Source organism: Phyllobates terribilis, unplaced genomic scaffold, assembly GCF_046119375.1.
Source record: "Phyllobates terribilis strain yellow unplaced genomic scaffold, ASM4611937v1 Scaffold_5__5_contigs__length_657084704, whole genome shotgun sequence".
NCBI lineage: Eukaryota > Metazoa > Chordata > Amphibia > Anura > Dendrobatidae > Phyllobates > Phyllobates terribilis.
The window spans coordinates 67691938-67709829 of record NW_027362765.1 but is presented as its reverse complement, the minus strand read 5'-3'; the positions used below and the strand labels follow the sequence as shown (position 1 = coordinate 67709829).

Sequence of the window (17892 nt, the reverse complement as noted above, 5' to 3'; positions counted from 1 at the left end):
ACTTAATTGTATACATTGTTATTATACCATCGTTCTAATATCCTAGCTTCCCCTCCTGCTGCGTTTGTTGCCCTCTGGTGTTTCCCCCATTTTTTAAACCACTTGTCTTTTTATGTACTATTTCTATTCAATCAAATATAGTAATTGTGTACATTTTCTTGACTGTAGACAATTCTTGTAGGTTTTTTGCATATCAGGTGTTCCAAATGCTCAACTTTGGTGCTTTTAAATAATTTAGTAGATTTAACACTACTTTCTTACAATTTATGCTCCATTTTGTGGTACTGCCCCTTTTGTTCCCAGAACAGGTAATAAAGTGGGACTGGAAACCAAGAAGAAAAATCTTTGAACAAATACAGCATGTATGTAAGTACTTGGATAAGAATACAGTAATTAACCAGAGCCAGCAAGGGTTTGTAGCAAACAAGTCATGCCAGACTAATCTAATTTCCTTTTATGATGGAATCACTGACTGGGTGGATCAGGGAAATGTGGTAGATATAGTATATCTCAACTTCAGCAAAGCATTTGTTAAAGTATCTCATACTATCCTTATTGAAAAAATGACCAAGTATGGGATTGACAAGGCTGCAGTTAGCTGGATTCATAACTGGCTCAGTGACTATACTCAAGATGGGTAATAAATGGTTGTCCATCCAATTGGAAGACTGTTTCACGTGGGGTACCACAAGGCTCTGTCTTGACCCCAGTGTTGTTCAACATTTTTATAAATAATTTAGATAAGGGAACTGAAGGTAAACTAATCAAATTTGCAGATGATGCAAAGCTAGGAGGGATAGCAAACACTAGAGAAGACAGAGAAAGGATCCAGAAGGCTCTAGATAAGCTTGAACAATGGGCAGCAACTAATAGAATGGTATTTACTGGGGAAATGCAAGCTTCTACATCTGGGCAAGAAAAACAAAAATAACATCTACAGAATGGGAGGAATAGAACCAAGCAACAGCCCGTGGGAAAAATACTTGGGTATACTAAAAAATCACAGACTGCACATGAGTCAATAGTGTGATTCAGCAGCAAAAAAGGCTAACACTGTTCTTGGATGTATTAAGAGAAGCATAAATTCTAGATCACATGAAGTAATCATCCCCCTCTACTCCTCCTTGGTCAGACCTCATCAGGAATACTGTGTACAGTTCTGGGCACCACATTTTAAAAAAGACATCGAAAAACTGGAGCAAATTCAGAGAAGAACTACCAGGATTGTGAGAGGACTGCAAACTATGCCCTAGGAGTAACGGTTAAAGTATCTGGGAATGTTTAGCTTTCAAAAAAGAAGGCTAAGAGGAGACTTAATAATGGTCTACAAATATCTGCAGGGGTGTCTGTCACGCAAGGTGTGGGAAAGACTTAATGCAACACAAAGGGAAGAGGGAAAGGGAGCCCAGAATGTAGGGAAAGGTGGAAGTGGAGACCTCCTAGGCTGATCTACTATTACCCTGTCTCCACTAACGTCCCTATATTGGTTCTTCACCAATCGCCGCACGCGTACCTCGCCCTGTCTTTCCCTGGCATTTGGCCATGGCTAAGAAAGGGAGGGCATGAGCGCCAGTCGATCGCACTGAACACTAAAGACAACAAGGAGGAACAAACAAGGGAAAATCACTTAGCTTAGTCGACTCCAGACAAATGCACACACGTCCTCTAGACCAAAGAGGAAGAAGTACTGCTCTTGCTCAAGCCTTCACAAGGGGTAAAGTGAATATCGCTGGCACCTCCCTCTGGCACACAGCAGGTATTTATACCCCCAGGTCAGGGTGTTAATTATCCAGAAGGCAGCCGCTGGGTCCTAAAGAGACAGCTTATAAGAAGTTGTCTGTAATGCCAAATGAAGAGATCTCCTGCAACCAACTGCAGGGTTGCTGTCTGTCACTTCAGAAACACCCGTGACAGTACCCCCCCCCCCTACAAGTGGCCTCCGGACACTCAGGACCGGGGTTCTAAGGATAAGAGGTGTGAAATGAACGAACCAACCTGGGAGCGTTCACCTCTGATGCTGAAACCCACATCCTCTCCTCTGGACCATAGCCCTTCCAGTGCATCATATATTGTAGAGAACGACGTTGGAGACAAGGATCTACAATCCTTGAAATCTGGAACTCCAGATTACCATCAACCATTACTGGGGGTGGTGGTAGAGGTGAGGGCTCAAGAGGTTCCACATACTGAGGACCTATGGAACACGTTGTGGACCTTAAGGGCCTGAGGAAGTTCAAGACAAAACGTTGCTGGGTTAATGACAGCGGTTATTTTATAGGGATCAATAAACCTAGGTCCCAGTTTCCAAGAAGGAACTTTCAATCTTATATTCCTGGTAGACAACCCCACAAAGTCAGTCACATTCAGGTCTGGACCTGGCAAGCGTTTTCTGTGAGCCATACGTTTATACCTGTCTCCCATGATCTTTAAATTACTCAGGACACCCTGCCATACCGAGAAGTGTGACGAAGCAAACCGTTCCTCCTCAGGAACTCCTGAAGCTCCTCCCCCACTAAAGGTACCAAATTGTGGGTGGTAATTGTATGCACCGAAGAATGATGACCTGCCAGTGAATTGTTGTCGATGATTATTAATGGCAAATTCTGCCAGTGGTAAGTAGGATGCCCAATCCTCCTGAATTTCGGAGACAAAACACCTGAGGTAGGTCTCCAAATTCTGACTGACACGCTTGGTCTGTCCATTCGACTGAGGGTGGAAGGCAGAGGAAAAGGACAGCTGCACCCCCAGTCGAGAACAGAATGCGTTCCAGAACTTGGAAACAAACTGGGTCCCCCGATCTGACACCACATTGGAGGGAACCTTGTGAAGCTTCACAATCTCATTTATGTACACCTGAGCCAGTGTCTTGGCATTAGGAAATGAAGGTAATGTGACGAAGTGAACCATTCTACTGAACCTATCTACAACCACCAAAACCACCGTTTTGCCTGCAGAAACTGGTAGGTCAGTAATAAAATCCATGGACAAGTGTGTCCATGGCCTACTAGGGATAGGTAGCGAATAAAGAGTACCAGACGGACGGGTATGCGAAACCTTAGAAAGCACGCAAATACTACAAGCAGATACGTGTTCAATCACATTCCGATGCATCCCCGGCCACCAAAAACGACGAGAGAGGAGGTCCACGGTTGCCTTACTACCTGGATGACCAGCAAGCACAGAGTTATGATGGCCTTTAATAACCTTACGGCACAGATTGGATGGTACAAATAACCTTCCTGGAGGGCAGGAGGCAGGGGCGTCCCCCTGAGCCTCCAACACCTCACCCTCCAGTTCAGAATATAACACCAAAATGACTACACCCTTCTGTAATATAAGGGCAGGGTTCTCATAGTCACCACCACCAGGGAAGCTCTAAACATTTTTGACTCCTGAACAAAATTGAACCTAGTAAAAAAACAGGAACCATCTGGCTTGCCTAGGGTTGAGACGTTTAGCTGACTGGAGATATGACAGGTTCTTATGGTCAGTAATAACAGTAATAAAATGGACAGCCCCCTCCAACCAATGTCGCCATTCTTCGAATGCCAATTTTATTGCCAAAAGTTCCCTATTACCCACATCATAATTTCTCTCAGCCGAAGACAATTTTTTAGAAAAAGAAGGCTCATGGATGCCATTTACCAGGGGACGGACCTTGAGACAACACAGCCCCAACCCCCACATCTGACGCATCAACTTCCACAATCAAGGGTTGGGAAACATCTGGTTGACTGAGTATAGGTGCAGTGGCAAAATGATTCTTTAAGGAAGAAAAAGCCTGGAGGGAAGCATCCGACCATTTGGAAAAATCAGACCCCTTCATAGTCATGTCAGTGAGGGGTTTTACAATTACTGAGTAATTTTGGATGAATTTCCAGTAAAAATTAGTAAAGCCCAGAAAACGCTGTAGAGCCTTCAGGTTCTGGGGACGGTCCCAATCAAGGATGGCACGGATCTTCTCTGGATCCATCCGAAAACCTGAAGATGACAACAAGTACCCTAAAAACTGCACCTACTGAACAGCAAAAACACATTTTTCCAGGTTAGCATATAGTTTGTTATCACTTAATATCTGGAGCACCTGTTTAACATGCCCCCGATGTGTCTCAGTATCAGGTGAGTAAACCAAAATATCATCCAGATAGACCACCACAAACTTCCCCACCAAATGATGGAAAATATCATTTATGAAATGCTGGAATACAACTTGGAGAATACCTTAGCTCCTACAACCTGGCTGAACAAATCAGGAATCAGAGGAAGAGGATATGGATCACGGATGGTAATTTGATTTAATTCCCAGAAATCTAAACAAGTACGTAGACCGCCATTTTTTTGCTTCATGAAGAAGAATCCTGCCGACACGGGTGAAGATGAGGGTCTGATATGTCCCTTCGCCAGACTTTCTGCAATAAAATCCTTCATGGCTTTTCTCTCAGGGCCAGAAAGGTTATACAGTCTGAACTTCGTTAGTTTAGCTCCGGGGGTCAGGCTAATAGAACAGTCATATGCATGATGAGGAGGCAATTCCTGACACCCGTTCGCAGAAAAAAATTTCCTCAAAACCAGACAGAAAAGTAGGTAATATTTCCGTAGAGACAGTAGCAAGGGAAATATCTAAACAGTTCTCATGGCAATTATCTCCCCATTCAATGATCTCCATGGCTTGCCAATCCACTAAGACCCAGTACAATTGGTGTGGGAAGACTGTCCAGGACAGAGCAAGGGATAACTTCACAATAAACCGACCGTACCCTCAGTTTTACATTATGCACAATCTGAGTAAATGCTTTCTGTGCAAGTGGCGCTGAGTCGATGGCGAAGATGGAAATAGGCTTAGCTAAAGAACAGCAAGCAAGGCCATGAGCTTTTACAAACTCAGCATCAATCATGCTGACTCCTGCACCACTGTCAACACTGAAATTTTCTTTGTTTTGCTCTCTAGCACCACCTCTACTGTCAGGACAAACCGGGAACTGCAGGTTGGCAACAAATGCAGCCCTTGCTTATCCAACTCCAGACTACCAAGAGTTAATAGAGTCTCCTTTTGTTTAGGAATTGAAGGACAGGTTCTAATAAAATGTCCCTTTTTCCCACAAAAAAAACATACACCTTTTACTTGCGAATCTCCGAAAAAATGTATGATGTAAAAGCACCCCCTGACTGCATGGGTTCCTCCACCTCTCCCAGTACTGGTTCACCGCCAGACCGCTCCCTCGGCAGAGGTACAGTACAGACCAAAAGTTTGGACACACCTTCTCACTTAAAGATTTTTCTGTATTTTATTGACTTTGAAAATTGTACATTCACACTGAAGGCATCAAAATTATGAATTAACACATGTGGAATTATATACTTAACAAAAAAGTGTGAAACAACTGAAAATATGTCTTATATTCTAGGTTCTTCAAAGTAGCCACCTTTTGCTTTGATGACTGCTTTGCACACTCTTGGCATTCTCTTGATGAGCTTCAAGAGGTAGTCACCGGAAATGGTCTTCCAACAATCTTGAAGGAGTTCCCAGAGATGCTTAGCACTTGTTGGCCCTCACTCTGCTGTCCAGCTCACCCCAAACCATCTCGATTGGGTTCAGGTGTGGTGACTGTGGAGGCCAGGTCATCTGGCGTAGCACCCCATCACTCTCCTTCTTAGTCAAATAGCCCTTACACAGCCTGGAGGTGTGTTTGGGGTCATTGTCCTGTTGAAAAATAAATGATGGTCCAGCTAAAAGCAAACCGGATGGAATAGCATGCCGCTGCAAGATGCTGTGGTAGCCATGCTGGTTCAGTATGCCTTCAATTTTGAATAAATCCCCAACAGTGTCACCAGCAAAGCATCCCGACACCATCACACCTCCTCCTCCATGCTTCACGGTGGGAACCACGCATGTAGAGTCCATCCGTTCACCTTTTCTGCGTCGCACAAAAACACGGTGGTTGGAACCAAAGATCTCAAATTTGGACTCATCAGACCAAAGCACAGATTTCCACTGGTCTAATGTCCATTCCTTGTGTTCTTTAGCCCAAACAAGTGTCTTCTGCTTGTTGCCTGTCATTAGCAGTGGTTTCCTAGCAGCTATTTTACCATGAAGGCCTGCTGCACAAAGTCTCCTCTTAACAGTTGTTTTAGAGATGTGTCTGCTGCTAGAACTCTGTGTGGCATTGACCTGGTCTCTAATCTGAGCTGCTGTTAACCTGCGATTTCTGAGGCTGGTGACTCGGATAAACTTATCCTCAGAAGCAGAGGTGACTCTTGGTCTTCCTTTCCTGGGGCGGTCCTCATGTGAGCCAGTTTCTTTGTAGCGCTTGATGGTTTTTGCAACTGCACTTGGGGACACTTTCAAAGTTTGCCCAATTTTTCGGACTGACTGACCTTCATTTCTTAAAGTAATGATGGCCACTCGTTTTTCTTTACTTAGCTGCTTTTTTCTTGCCATAATACAAATTCTAACAGTCTATTCAGTAGGACTATCAGCTGTGTATCCACCTGACTTCTGCACAACACAACTGATGGTCCCAACCCCATTTGTAAGGTAAGAAATCCCACTTATTAAACCTGACAGGCCACACCTGTGAAATGAAAACCATTTCCGGTGACTACCTCTTGAAGCTCATCAAGAGAATGCCAAGAGTGTGCAAAGCAGTCATCAAAGCAAAAGGTGGCTACTTTGAAGAACCTAGAATATAAGACATATTTTCAGTTGTTTCACACTTTTTTGTTAAGTATATAATTCCACATGTGTTAATTCATAGTTTTGATGCCTTCAGTGTGAATGTACAATTTCCATAGTCATAACAATACAGAAAAATCTTTAAATGAGAAGGTGTGTCCAAACTTTTGGTCTGTACTGTACATAACCCTAACAAGAAGGCCCGGAGAAGGTGGTCTCACCTGTCTATCCTGAAGGCGTCTATCAAGACGTATGGCCAATGACAAGGCAGTCTCCAAGGACTGAGGGGTTTCATATACTGCCAATGCATCTTTCAACCTTTCAGAAAGACCCTCACAAAATTTGCTTCTAAGGGCCGAGTCATTCCATTCAGAATCCGTTGCCCATCTACAGAATTCAGAACTGTACATCTCCACTGATAGATTCCCCTGCTGAAGGCGACGTAGCCTAGACTCAGCCAAGGCGACTCGGTCAGGGTCATCATAAATGAGGGCAAGAGCACCAAAAAACCCCTCTACAGATTGGAGACAAACCAAACCCTTCAGTAAAGAAAATGTCCACGATTGAGGATCTCCCTGAAGTAGAGAGATCACAATTCCAACCCGTTGTTCCTCACTTCCGGAGGAGTAGGGACGAAGTTTAAAATACAGTTTGCAGGCCTCCTTGAATACAAAAAACTTGTCCCTACCTCCTGAAAACTTGTCTGGGAGGGCAATCTTGGGTTCAGACTGGACAGAGACCCCCACATTGGCGACCTGTAGCCTCTGCTGAAGCTCACAGCGGGGGTCATTCACCTCCAGAGACAGACAGTGCAGCCGCTCTGCAACTGAACCCATACCAAGGGGAAAAAAAAAAAAACACGCCCGAAAAAAACAACAACACACAATTACACCCAAGTATGAGGTTTTTTTTTCCTTTTCAAAATGTGCTCGGCCGGTGATCACGCAAGGTGTGGGAAAGACTTCGTGCAAAACAAAGGGAAGAGGGAAAGGGAGCCCAGACTTTAGGGAAAGGGGGTACTGAAGACCTCCTAGAGTGATCTGCTGTCACCCTGTCTCCACTAACGTCCCTATATTGGTTCTTCACCAATCGCCGCACGCGTACCTCGCCCTCTCTTTCCCTGGCGTTTGGCCATGGCTAGGGAACGGAGGAGATGAGTACTAGTCGATCCCCACTGAACACTAAAGACAACAAGGGGGAACAAACAAGGGGGAAAAAACAAGAGAAAATCACTTAGCTTACATAGTAACATAGTAACATAGTTTGTAAAGCCGAATAAAGACTTGCGTCCATCAAGTTCGACCTGTTAGTTCTGTAATTGCTAAAGTTGATCCAGAGGAGGGCAAAAACCCCAAATGATTTAGCCAATCTTCACCTGAGGAAAAATTCCCTACCGACTCTGAAACCAGCAGTCAGAATAAATCCCTGTATCAACCTACTATTTTATTTTATTTTTAAGTATACGCTGAAATCTGCCTGGTATCTATAAATGCATCCAGTCCCCGCTTGAACTGGTGTAGTGAATCCGACATTACCGTCTCCTCACTCAGTGAATTCCATATTCTCACTGCTCTTACCGTAAAGAACCCCTTCCTATGCTGGTGCTTAGTTGACTCCAGACAAATGTGCATATTTCCTCTAGACCAAAGAGGAAGAAGTACTGCTCTTCCTCAAGCCTTCACGTAAAGTGAATATCGCCGACACCTCCCTCTGGCACACAGCAGGTATTTATACACCCAGGTCAGGGTGTTAATTAGCCAGAGGAAGATAGCCGTTTCTCACATGTAAAGTGCCATGGAATAAATGGCACTATAATAATAATTAATAATAATTAAGTATAGGACATAGGTATAGCATCGGACTTAGGAATTAAGTTAGGAAAAGAAAAATTCAGTTGGGTGCATACTAGATATAGGAAGTAGGAAGTGAATTGCACAGGTTAGGATACATTTAAAATGTCTAGGAACTGTGCCAGTGTGGGAGGGGCAGAGCCAATTAACAAGAGGAGCACTTCCTGATTTCAGTCAGACAGATAGTTGGAAATTAGATTGCAAGATAAAGTGTTAGCAGAGTTCAAGGCCAGAGGACTGGAGGGCAAGAAAAATACAGACTGTCCGGGCAGCATGAGGACATTGGCTACTGTTTTCTGCAGACATCCCTACATTGTTTGGGGCCTATAGCCAGAACTAGACACTGGGAAGTGTGTCTTATTCCATTCCCAAAAGGGAAAGCCGAATGGGGAGATGTGTGAAGAAAGCAAGAGGAGACTAATGGGAGCTGCGGGGCCAGAAAGAGTATCCCGAGGACCGTGGGAGCCATCAAGCGAAGGAATAGCTCAGTCTGAACAAACGGAGAATGTGGAAAAGTACTGTGCTGTAACTGCAATTGAACTCAGAATGTTAAGTAAAGTTGAACTGTTGGTTAGGAAGCAAGTGTCCCCTAATTTGTGTGTGGATCTTCCTGGATCCGTGAGCCTGGATTTAGCGGAGGCCTGCGGCCGAAACGTGAGTATTCTGCACCACACAAACAGTACATGGGAAACGGGACACTGTTTATTTGTGAGGTGACAGGGTGTGGAAACACATCAGCCCCTTGCCCATGACTCTGTGCACCTTACACTCGGATAATATGTTTCCCTGCGGTTGCATGATTTGCAGCTATTAACACAGCCACAACACATGCAAGGATTGCCTGTTTGTTAGGCAATTCCCGCATGTGTTGAGGCTGTCTTAACAGCTGCAAAATATGCAGCCACAGGGAATCGAACATATTGTCCAAGCATGCCCAAGATACTCGGATAACACCCGAGCATCTAATATATATAATATATATATATATATATATATATATATATATATATAATTGTCTTATCCAGTCTGTCTAGGAAATCCCGCGTCGCTGATTGGTCCGGCCACGGCCAATCAGCAATGCGGGATTTCAGAACAAGATGGCGGCCATTAGCGGCTCATCTGCTGCACGGAGGTCAGCGGTGATGCAGCCGGGAGATCAGCGGCCCTAGCTGGCCGCGACCAATCAGCGATATTGACGCCAAATTTACACTCTCGCCCTCACACGCACACCCACAGACGCTCACACCATCACCCTCACACGCTCACCCTCATTCTCACACGTTCACCCTCATTCTCACACGTTCACCCTCATTCTTAAGCGCTCACCCTCACCCTAAGATGCTCCCACCCTCAGACGCTCACCCTCAGATGCTCCCACCCTCACACCTACGCTCACCCTCATCCTCACACGCTCACCCTCATCCTCACACGCTCACCCTTACCCTCAGATTGCTCACCCTCACGCGCTCACCCTCAGATGCTCCCACCCTCACAATCTCACCCTCATCCTCACACGCTCACCCTTACCCTCAGATGCTCACCCTCACGCGCTCACCCTTACCCTCACGCGCTCACCCTCACGCGCTCACCCTCACGCGCTCACCCTCACGCGCTCACCCTCACGCACTCACCCTCACGCACTCACCCTCACCCTCACACACTCACCCTCACACGCTCACCCCCACACGCTCACCCTCATCCTCACACGCTCACCCTTACCCTCAGATGCTCACCCGCTCACCCTCACATCCTCAGACGCTCACCCTCACACCCTCGCGCTCACCCTCACGCGCTCACACCCTCACACACTCCCACACTCCTACGCTCACCCCCACACGCTCACCCCCTCATGCTCACCCTCATCCTCACACACTCACCCTTACCCTCAGATGCTCACCCTCAGACGCTCACCCCCTCAGACGCTCACACCCTCAGACGCTTCCACCCTCAGACGCTCCCACCCTCAGACGCTCCCACCCTCACCCTCTCATGCTCACCCTTACCCTCAGATGCTCACCCTCACACGCTCACCCCCTCACACGCTCACCCTCTCACACGCTCACCCTCTCACACGCTCACCCTCTCACACGCTCACCCTCTCACACGCTCACCCTCTCACACTCCTGCTCACCCTCACACGCTCTCACCCTCACACGTTCACCCTTGAATGGGACAAAAGGGGGCTGATTTGAACTTTTAAATATTAATTTTTTAAAATATTTTTTATTTTTTTTTAACTTTTCACTTGCTTTAATAGTAGTGATGAGTCTGCACTAAAATGCTCTGTCGCTCGTTACTCGAGTTGAGCAAACTGAAATGCTCGGGTACTCGACCTGAGTAACGAGTATAATGGAAGTCAATGGGAAACGCGAGCATTTTTCCCGCCCCCTCCCAGAGTTCTGGAGTGGTTTAAAAATTGCTCAAATCGATGAAAACAGCGCCAAAATGGCATGGGAACAGCATGGGGAAGACCACTGGGAGCATCTCTGAATCCTAGGTCGCTGCTGGGAAGAATGTTTTCAGAGTATTACTCCACTTTTACGGACTGACAATAAAACATACAAAACTGAAGATAACGTTTTTTCCATTAAAATCCATTTTAAGAAACATTCTTTCCAGGAGGAAGACTTGTTTATAAAAAAAAAAAATGCTACTCCACACCTTGGGATATGTTCACATGTAGTGTTTTTGCTGCGTTTTTGCACTGCTTTCAATGGTGAAAAAACATTTACCAGGAAATGTAATTTTAACATTTTACTACCTTATTTGCCCATGTGATGTGTGAGGCATGATCAGACACATCCTGTTTATTTTATGAAGGAGGAACTCTGATAGTCATAAAGTTGTTTTTTTTCAGAGCCCTGATTAAGTATTTTTGGAGGTCCAGCAGCCGGCTATGTTTTGCATAGCCATATATTGCTACTGCAATATAATTTATCCATCTGAGGTGGGCAGATTTTCTTTTTCGTATGAATACTGTAAAGTTTGAAACTTGGAGGGCAAGTGGGTGGCCTTCACTATTTTTAAAGGGCCAGCAGACGTTGTGGACAGATGAAAGCAAGATAGATCTTTTTGGTAAAGCACATCATTCTACTATTCAGTGCAAATGGAATGAGGCCTAAAAATAAAAGCACATAGTGCTTAAAGTCAAATATGGTGGAGGTTTAAAGATATTTTGGGGTTGTTTTGCTGCCTCTGGGTGCCTTGACTGTGCGCAAGGCATCATGAAATGTGAAGATTCCCAAAGGATTTTTGGTCACAGTGTAGTGCCCAGTGGGTTTGCATCCTAGGTCATACGTTTTATAGCAGGACAATGACCCTAAGCATACTTCAAGAGTTACAGAGGGTCAGCCCTGAAGCTGGGCAGGGGTGAGATACAGAGTCAACACTGCAGCTGGGAGGAGTCTTGGGAGAGGTTTCTAGGTGGTTTACTGAATATATAATAGACTGTAGTTGTAGTGCATTATTCCTATGTGGGGCTCTGTAGAGTGAGGTTGTGCTATGGCTCATTGCTGGTACTTGAGGCATGATATTAGGTGTGCGGTCTGAGCCTGACAGTTGCATAGAAATACATGCTGTCACGCTCAGGTCGGGAGAACCGCCGGCCAGTTCGAGCATTGTGATACAATCCCTGTCTGAGTTATACGGCTGTCTGACTCTTCCCTTATACTAGTGCATAAAAAAAAAAAAAAAAAAAAAAAAAAGAGACTGAACACAAGACCTTCACAACTGTCTGCATATCATGGGAAAGATCTCATGACCCCTTCTCTCCATCTACCTGATGATCCTGAGGAACATTGGGAACTTCTTGTTTACACACCAGTAGAAGAAGAGGACGGGGACATCTCTCTGGTGTTGTCCTCTTACTGGATGGAACTATAGGAAACACAAACAGAGACTGAATTAATTCTTTACATACAGATAATTATTGGCCATGTCTATTTAGTCCTATCTATTACCTGGTGATTTGAGGGGCTGGAGTACCTTCATCATGACGTCCTTGTACAGATCTTTGTGTCCTTCTATATACTCCCACTCCTCCATGGAGAAATAGACGGCGACATCCTGACACCTTATAGGAACCTGACACATACAATGATACCGTCATCCCCCCGATCCCTTCATATCGTTACTGTATAATGTCCCAGCATTCCCAGCAGTGTCACCTCTCCAGTCAGCAGCTCAATCATCTTGTAGGCGAGTTCTAGGATCTTCTGGTCATTGATGTCCTCATGTATCAGGGGGAGAATTGGAGGTCCCGTGATTGGGCTCAGGGGTCTTCCCCATCCCTCAGACACGGGGTCATGACAGCGCTCACTGGAGGTCTTCTTCACTACTGTGTAATCCTGGTTATGGAGAGACACATTAATAAATCTCACTACAGACATTTCCAGAGTCCTCACCTCTCCAGTTCTGTCCATCTGTTATTCCCATAGATAAGAATGATGTAATGTGACGTCATCAGAATCTCTCACCTCTCCAGTAAGCCGGAAGAGGATCTCTAGGGTGAGGTGTAATATCCTCTCCACCATCTTGTCCCTGTCCCTATCCTTCCTTGATGATCAATCAGGAAAATTCTCTTACATGGAAGATCTCCACTGAGAGGATCCGATATTGTAGGAACCTGAATGGGGAGAAGATGACGATGTAACATCATAAAGATCCCATTTAAGAAATCTCCGGAGCTGTTACCGGCTTCACGTGATCACTACATCCAGTCATGGCCCCGTCCTGCCCCGGTAGAACACACAATCACATTATAGTCACATACAGAGATTAATGTCTCAAATCCAGCATTAAAAAAACAAACAAAAAAAAACAGAACAAATCTAAAAAAGAAAAATCTAAAATATCTGAATCTTTGTTAAATATTTAACTGATGCTGCGTCACATGTGAACAGTGTCAGAGATATCAGCGCAGACTGAAAACATTCACAAACTACATCTATGTAGGAGATTGTAAATACTTTATTGAGAGGTAATATTGTTCAGCCTGTCACCACTTTCACCAGTAACTGAATTTTAGAACCTCATTATCTGTTTTTAATTGATTGAAATAAAAGTTTATGATTTTTATTGAGCTTTTTGGACTCCTTTTTCTTTTGAAATGGTGCAACAAAGTATCTGAATAAGGATGAGGAAACCCCGAACTGTAAAGTTCTGGGTTCGTACCGGACACCCGGTGGCCGATGCAGAGCTCCGAACAGAGTTTTCCTGGAAGTCCATTATACTGTTCGCTTTCGGTGCCAAATAAAGTTTGTTGAAAGGCTTCAGCACAACCAATCAAAAAGCTTTTACACTGTGGAAACCAGAGCCATCACAGCAATGCCAAGTAAATCGCATGGCTGTGATTGGCTGGCGCAACACTTGACCCGGACAGTATAAATGCCAGATCATGGTTTCCACCACCATTTTACTCTGAGCTTGCTGCCTGGTGCAGCGTACCCTAACAGCCTGGTGCACTATGCCCTAACAGTGTAATAATCTGCTAGCCACTTTCTTTTCTCTACTATGCACTGTTTTTGGGGTGGAAAAAAAATGAGGAGAGCATCAAATAGGGGATGTGGTGCCGCTGGTTTAGCTGCTGCAGGGAGAGAACGTGTGCTTGATATGTGCCCAAATGAAATGGTAATGCTTGAATGGTAATGCTTGAACATGTTGAATCCATTTTAGATTGGATGGCTGAGAGTGCCTCCAGTTCTTTGCATTATCTTCCACCCGGTCCCTTGCTGAATGTGCAGAGTCGGCGCTTGCGGACCATGGTCATCTGGCTTTCGTCTCACCCAATTGCAGGCTGAGCCCCAAGTCATGCAGCAGTCATTCATGATTTTTGATGACTCCACTGGCTGGTGCTCCATGGGCCATCCACCTCGCCCTGCCCCACAAGTGACAGATTCAGTTGGAAGATGAGTACGTGGGAAAGTTATTGCACACAATCAGTGGAGCACATCTCTGATAATGAGGAAACACAGGCGCCAACTGCTGCGTTCGGCAAGGACAGCAGGGGTGAAGAGTGGGTGGAAAAAAAGTGAAGGAACTGGGAGCATAGGTCATCTTTTCATCCATCCTCCCAGTGGATAGACATGTAACAAGGAGACTGAACAGGATTCTACAGGCGAACAACTAGCTGTCGATGGTGCCATCAGCAATGTTTTGGTTTCTTGACCATGGAGTGAATTACTTGTACCTTGCTAAAGATAGTTTGCATCTTACGAAAACAGGAAAACACATATTTGGTAGACGCCTTGCTACACTCATCAGGAGAGCTTTAAACTACAGCAATATGGGATGGGAAATATACAGTACAGACCAAAAGTTTGAACACACCTACTCGTTTAAAGATTTTTCTGTATTTTCATAACTATGAAAATTGTACATTCACACTGAAGGCATCAAAATTATGAATTAACACATGTGGAATTATATACTTAACAAAAAAGTGCAACAACTGAAAATATGTCTTATATTCTAGGTTCTTCAAAGTAGCCACCTTTTGCTTTGATGACTGCTTTGCACACTCTTGGCATTCTCTTGATGAGCTTCAAGAGGTAGTCACCAGAAATGGTCTTCGAACAATCTTGAAGGAGTTCCCAGAGATGCTTAGCACTTGTTGGCCCTTTTGCCTTCACTCTGCGGGCCAGCTCACCCCAAACCATCTCGATTGGGTTCAGGTCTGGTGACTGTGGAGGCCAGGTCAAGGGAGATTTTAAAGATCCAGATATTTGTTGGGAATCTCTCTCAGACAAAAGTAATGGGTCCGCAACCTTTCCTACTTCCCTGATGGGCTAAAAATAGGGATTGGTCCTTCCTCCATTGATTAGTCAGTTATATACTGCAATAGAGTCCTTCTCACATCCAGACTATGATATCTCTCCTCCCCTGAGTTTTTAGGGTTGTTGCAAAAGGGGGGCAAGTTAATTTCTTGAGTACGATGAAACTTTAATGCCACTTTAGGGAAATAAGCCGCATCTGGTCTTAGTACGACTCTATCCTCATATATTTGCATATATGGAGGATTTACTGAAAGGGCCTGTAAGTCACTTACTCTACGGGCCGATGTTAGAGCTACCAGTATGATCATCTTGAGGGTAAGCAATTTTGCCGATAACTCATGTATAAGTTCAAACGGCTCTCTAAGTCAGTGCGTTAAGTACCAGGTTCAGATTCCATGTGAATCCGAATTGGCCTGGATTTATCGCAGGATTTAATGAATCTTGAGACCCACTTGTTGGCTGCTAAGCTACAGCTATATAATGCACCTAAGGCCGATACGTCGACTTTAAGCTTCCTAGTGGCTAAGCCCAGTTCAAGTTCACACCCTGTGTGCAGGAACTCTAAAATGGGCCCTACTGGAGGTTTTTTACTTAATGGCTCTCATAAAAAAATAGAGGAATTTCTTTCATGTTCTACCGTAAATCTTAGTTGTTATGGGCTTTCTACTTTTCAGCAAGGTGGAAACGAAACCTGTGAGAATGTCCTGTTACTTAGTATTGTCTTTTCAAATTCCACTCTGCCAGATGGAAGCCCTACACTTGAGAGTGGAATATTGGTCCCTGTACAGGATCCAAGGATCCGATAGTAACATTAGCCTTGGCAGGGAAAACCATGGTCTTTTTTTGGCCAGAAAGGGGCAATTAGAATCACACATTCTTGCTCTTCCTCACAACCGCTGGAATTATTGCTATTGGAGGGAAGGCATAAGCCATTTTGAACTTCCAGGGTAGCTGGAGGGCATCTACTGCATATGGTTTTTCTCTTGGGTCTAGGGAATAGAACTTTTTTACCTTCCTGTTGTGTTTGTCGGCAAACAGACCTATTTCTGGCAACCCCCATAGCTGGACTATCTGCTGAAATACTCTGGGGTTTAGGGCCCATTTCCCCTGTTTCAGCTTGTTGCGGCTCAGAAAGTCTGACTTTGTGTTTTCTACCCCCTTATGTGCAAGGCAGTAAGAGACAGAAAATGTTGTTCTGCTACCTGAAAAAGCCTGCTCGCCGCTATCATTAGACAGTGGGACATTGTTCCTCTCCGATGGTTTATGTATAATACTGTAGCTTGGTTGTCCAACATAACTCGAACATGGTGACCCCAGAGGAGTGGAAGAAAGCCTTCTAGGGCCTTTACCACTGCCCACAATTCTTTTAGGTTTGACGATTTTCCCCTCTCAGGGATTTTCAAAGATCCCTGGATTATGTGTTTTTTAAGATGAGCCCTTCAGCCCGAGTTGCACAGCATTGGTCGTTATTATGTTGTTTACTGGTGTCGACCACTGGACCCCTGACACTAAGTTTTCCCTGGTTGTCCACCAAGAGAGGGAGTTTGTGACCTCTAAAGAAAGATCTTCCTTCCCTTCTAAACGCCTGTTTAATAATTTTTGTGTATACAGGACTTCCCATTGGAGTTGTCGAGTGTGAAAATCAGCCCATCGGACTGCTGGGATACAGGAAGCCAGGGTTCTCAACAGAGACATAGCTTTCCTCAAGGTCATCCTTGGGAACTCTACCGCTTCCAAGGCCAAATGTATGACCCTGTTTATTTTCTCCTCTGGTAGAAAACAGGTCTGTAGCTCCGAGTTAAAGACCAGGCCTAGGAAGGTCTGCACTCTTGTGGGTATCAATCTCGATTTTTGAGTGTTCACCACCCAGCCCAGATTTGTAGGACAGCTGTGACTTCTTTCAACTGTGCAGTACAGTGGTTTTCCGATTTTCCTACAATAAGGAAACAGTCTAAATAAGGGATGACGACTGTGTTCCTGATGTTAAGAACGCTGTCATCTCCGCCACTAGCTTGGTGAACACCCTCGGCGCTATTGAGAGGCCAAACAGGAGGGCCGTAAACTGAAAATGCATGATTTTCCCTGGTATATACACTGTTCAAAAATATAAAGGGAACACTTAAACAACACTTAGTAACTCCAAGTCAATAACACTTCTGTGAAATCTACCTGTCCAGTTATGAAGCAACACTGATTGTGAATCAATTTCTCCTGCTGTTGTGCAAATGGAACAGACAACTGGTAGAAATGATAGGCAATTAGCAAGATACCCCCTATAAAGGAGCGGTTCTGCAGGTGGTGACCACAGACCATTTCTCTGTTCTCAACCTTTTTGGCTGTTGTTTTGGTCACTTTTTCATTTTGCCATTGCTCTCACCCCTAGAGGTACAGTAGCATGAGGCGATGTCAACAGTGCAACCCACAGAAGTTGCTCAGGTAGTGCAGTTCATCCAGGATGGCACATTAGTGCGAGCTGTGGCAAGAAGGGTAGCTGTGTGTCAGCACAGTGTCCAGATCATGGAGCAGAAAACAGGAAATGTGTAGGGAGCCATAGGAGGGCAATAACCTAGCAGCAGGAGGAACAGGAGGAGCACTG

General features: G+C 44.9%; 1 pseudogene; it reads right to left on the bottom strand.

Annotated features, from left to right (window-relative positions):
- The window catches only part of LOC141270714 (uncharacterized), a 51418-nt pseudogene that overhangs the window by 18103 nt on the left and 15423 nt on the right, over positions 1-17892 (bottom strand).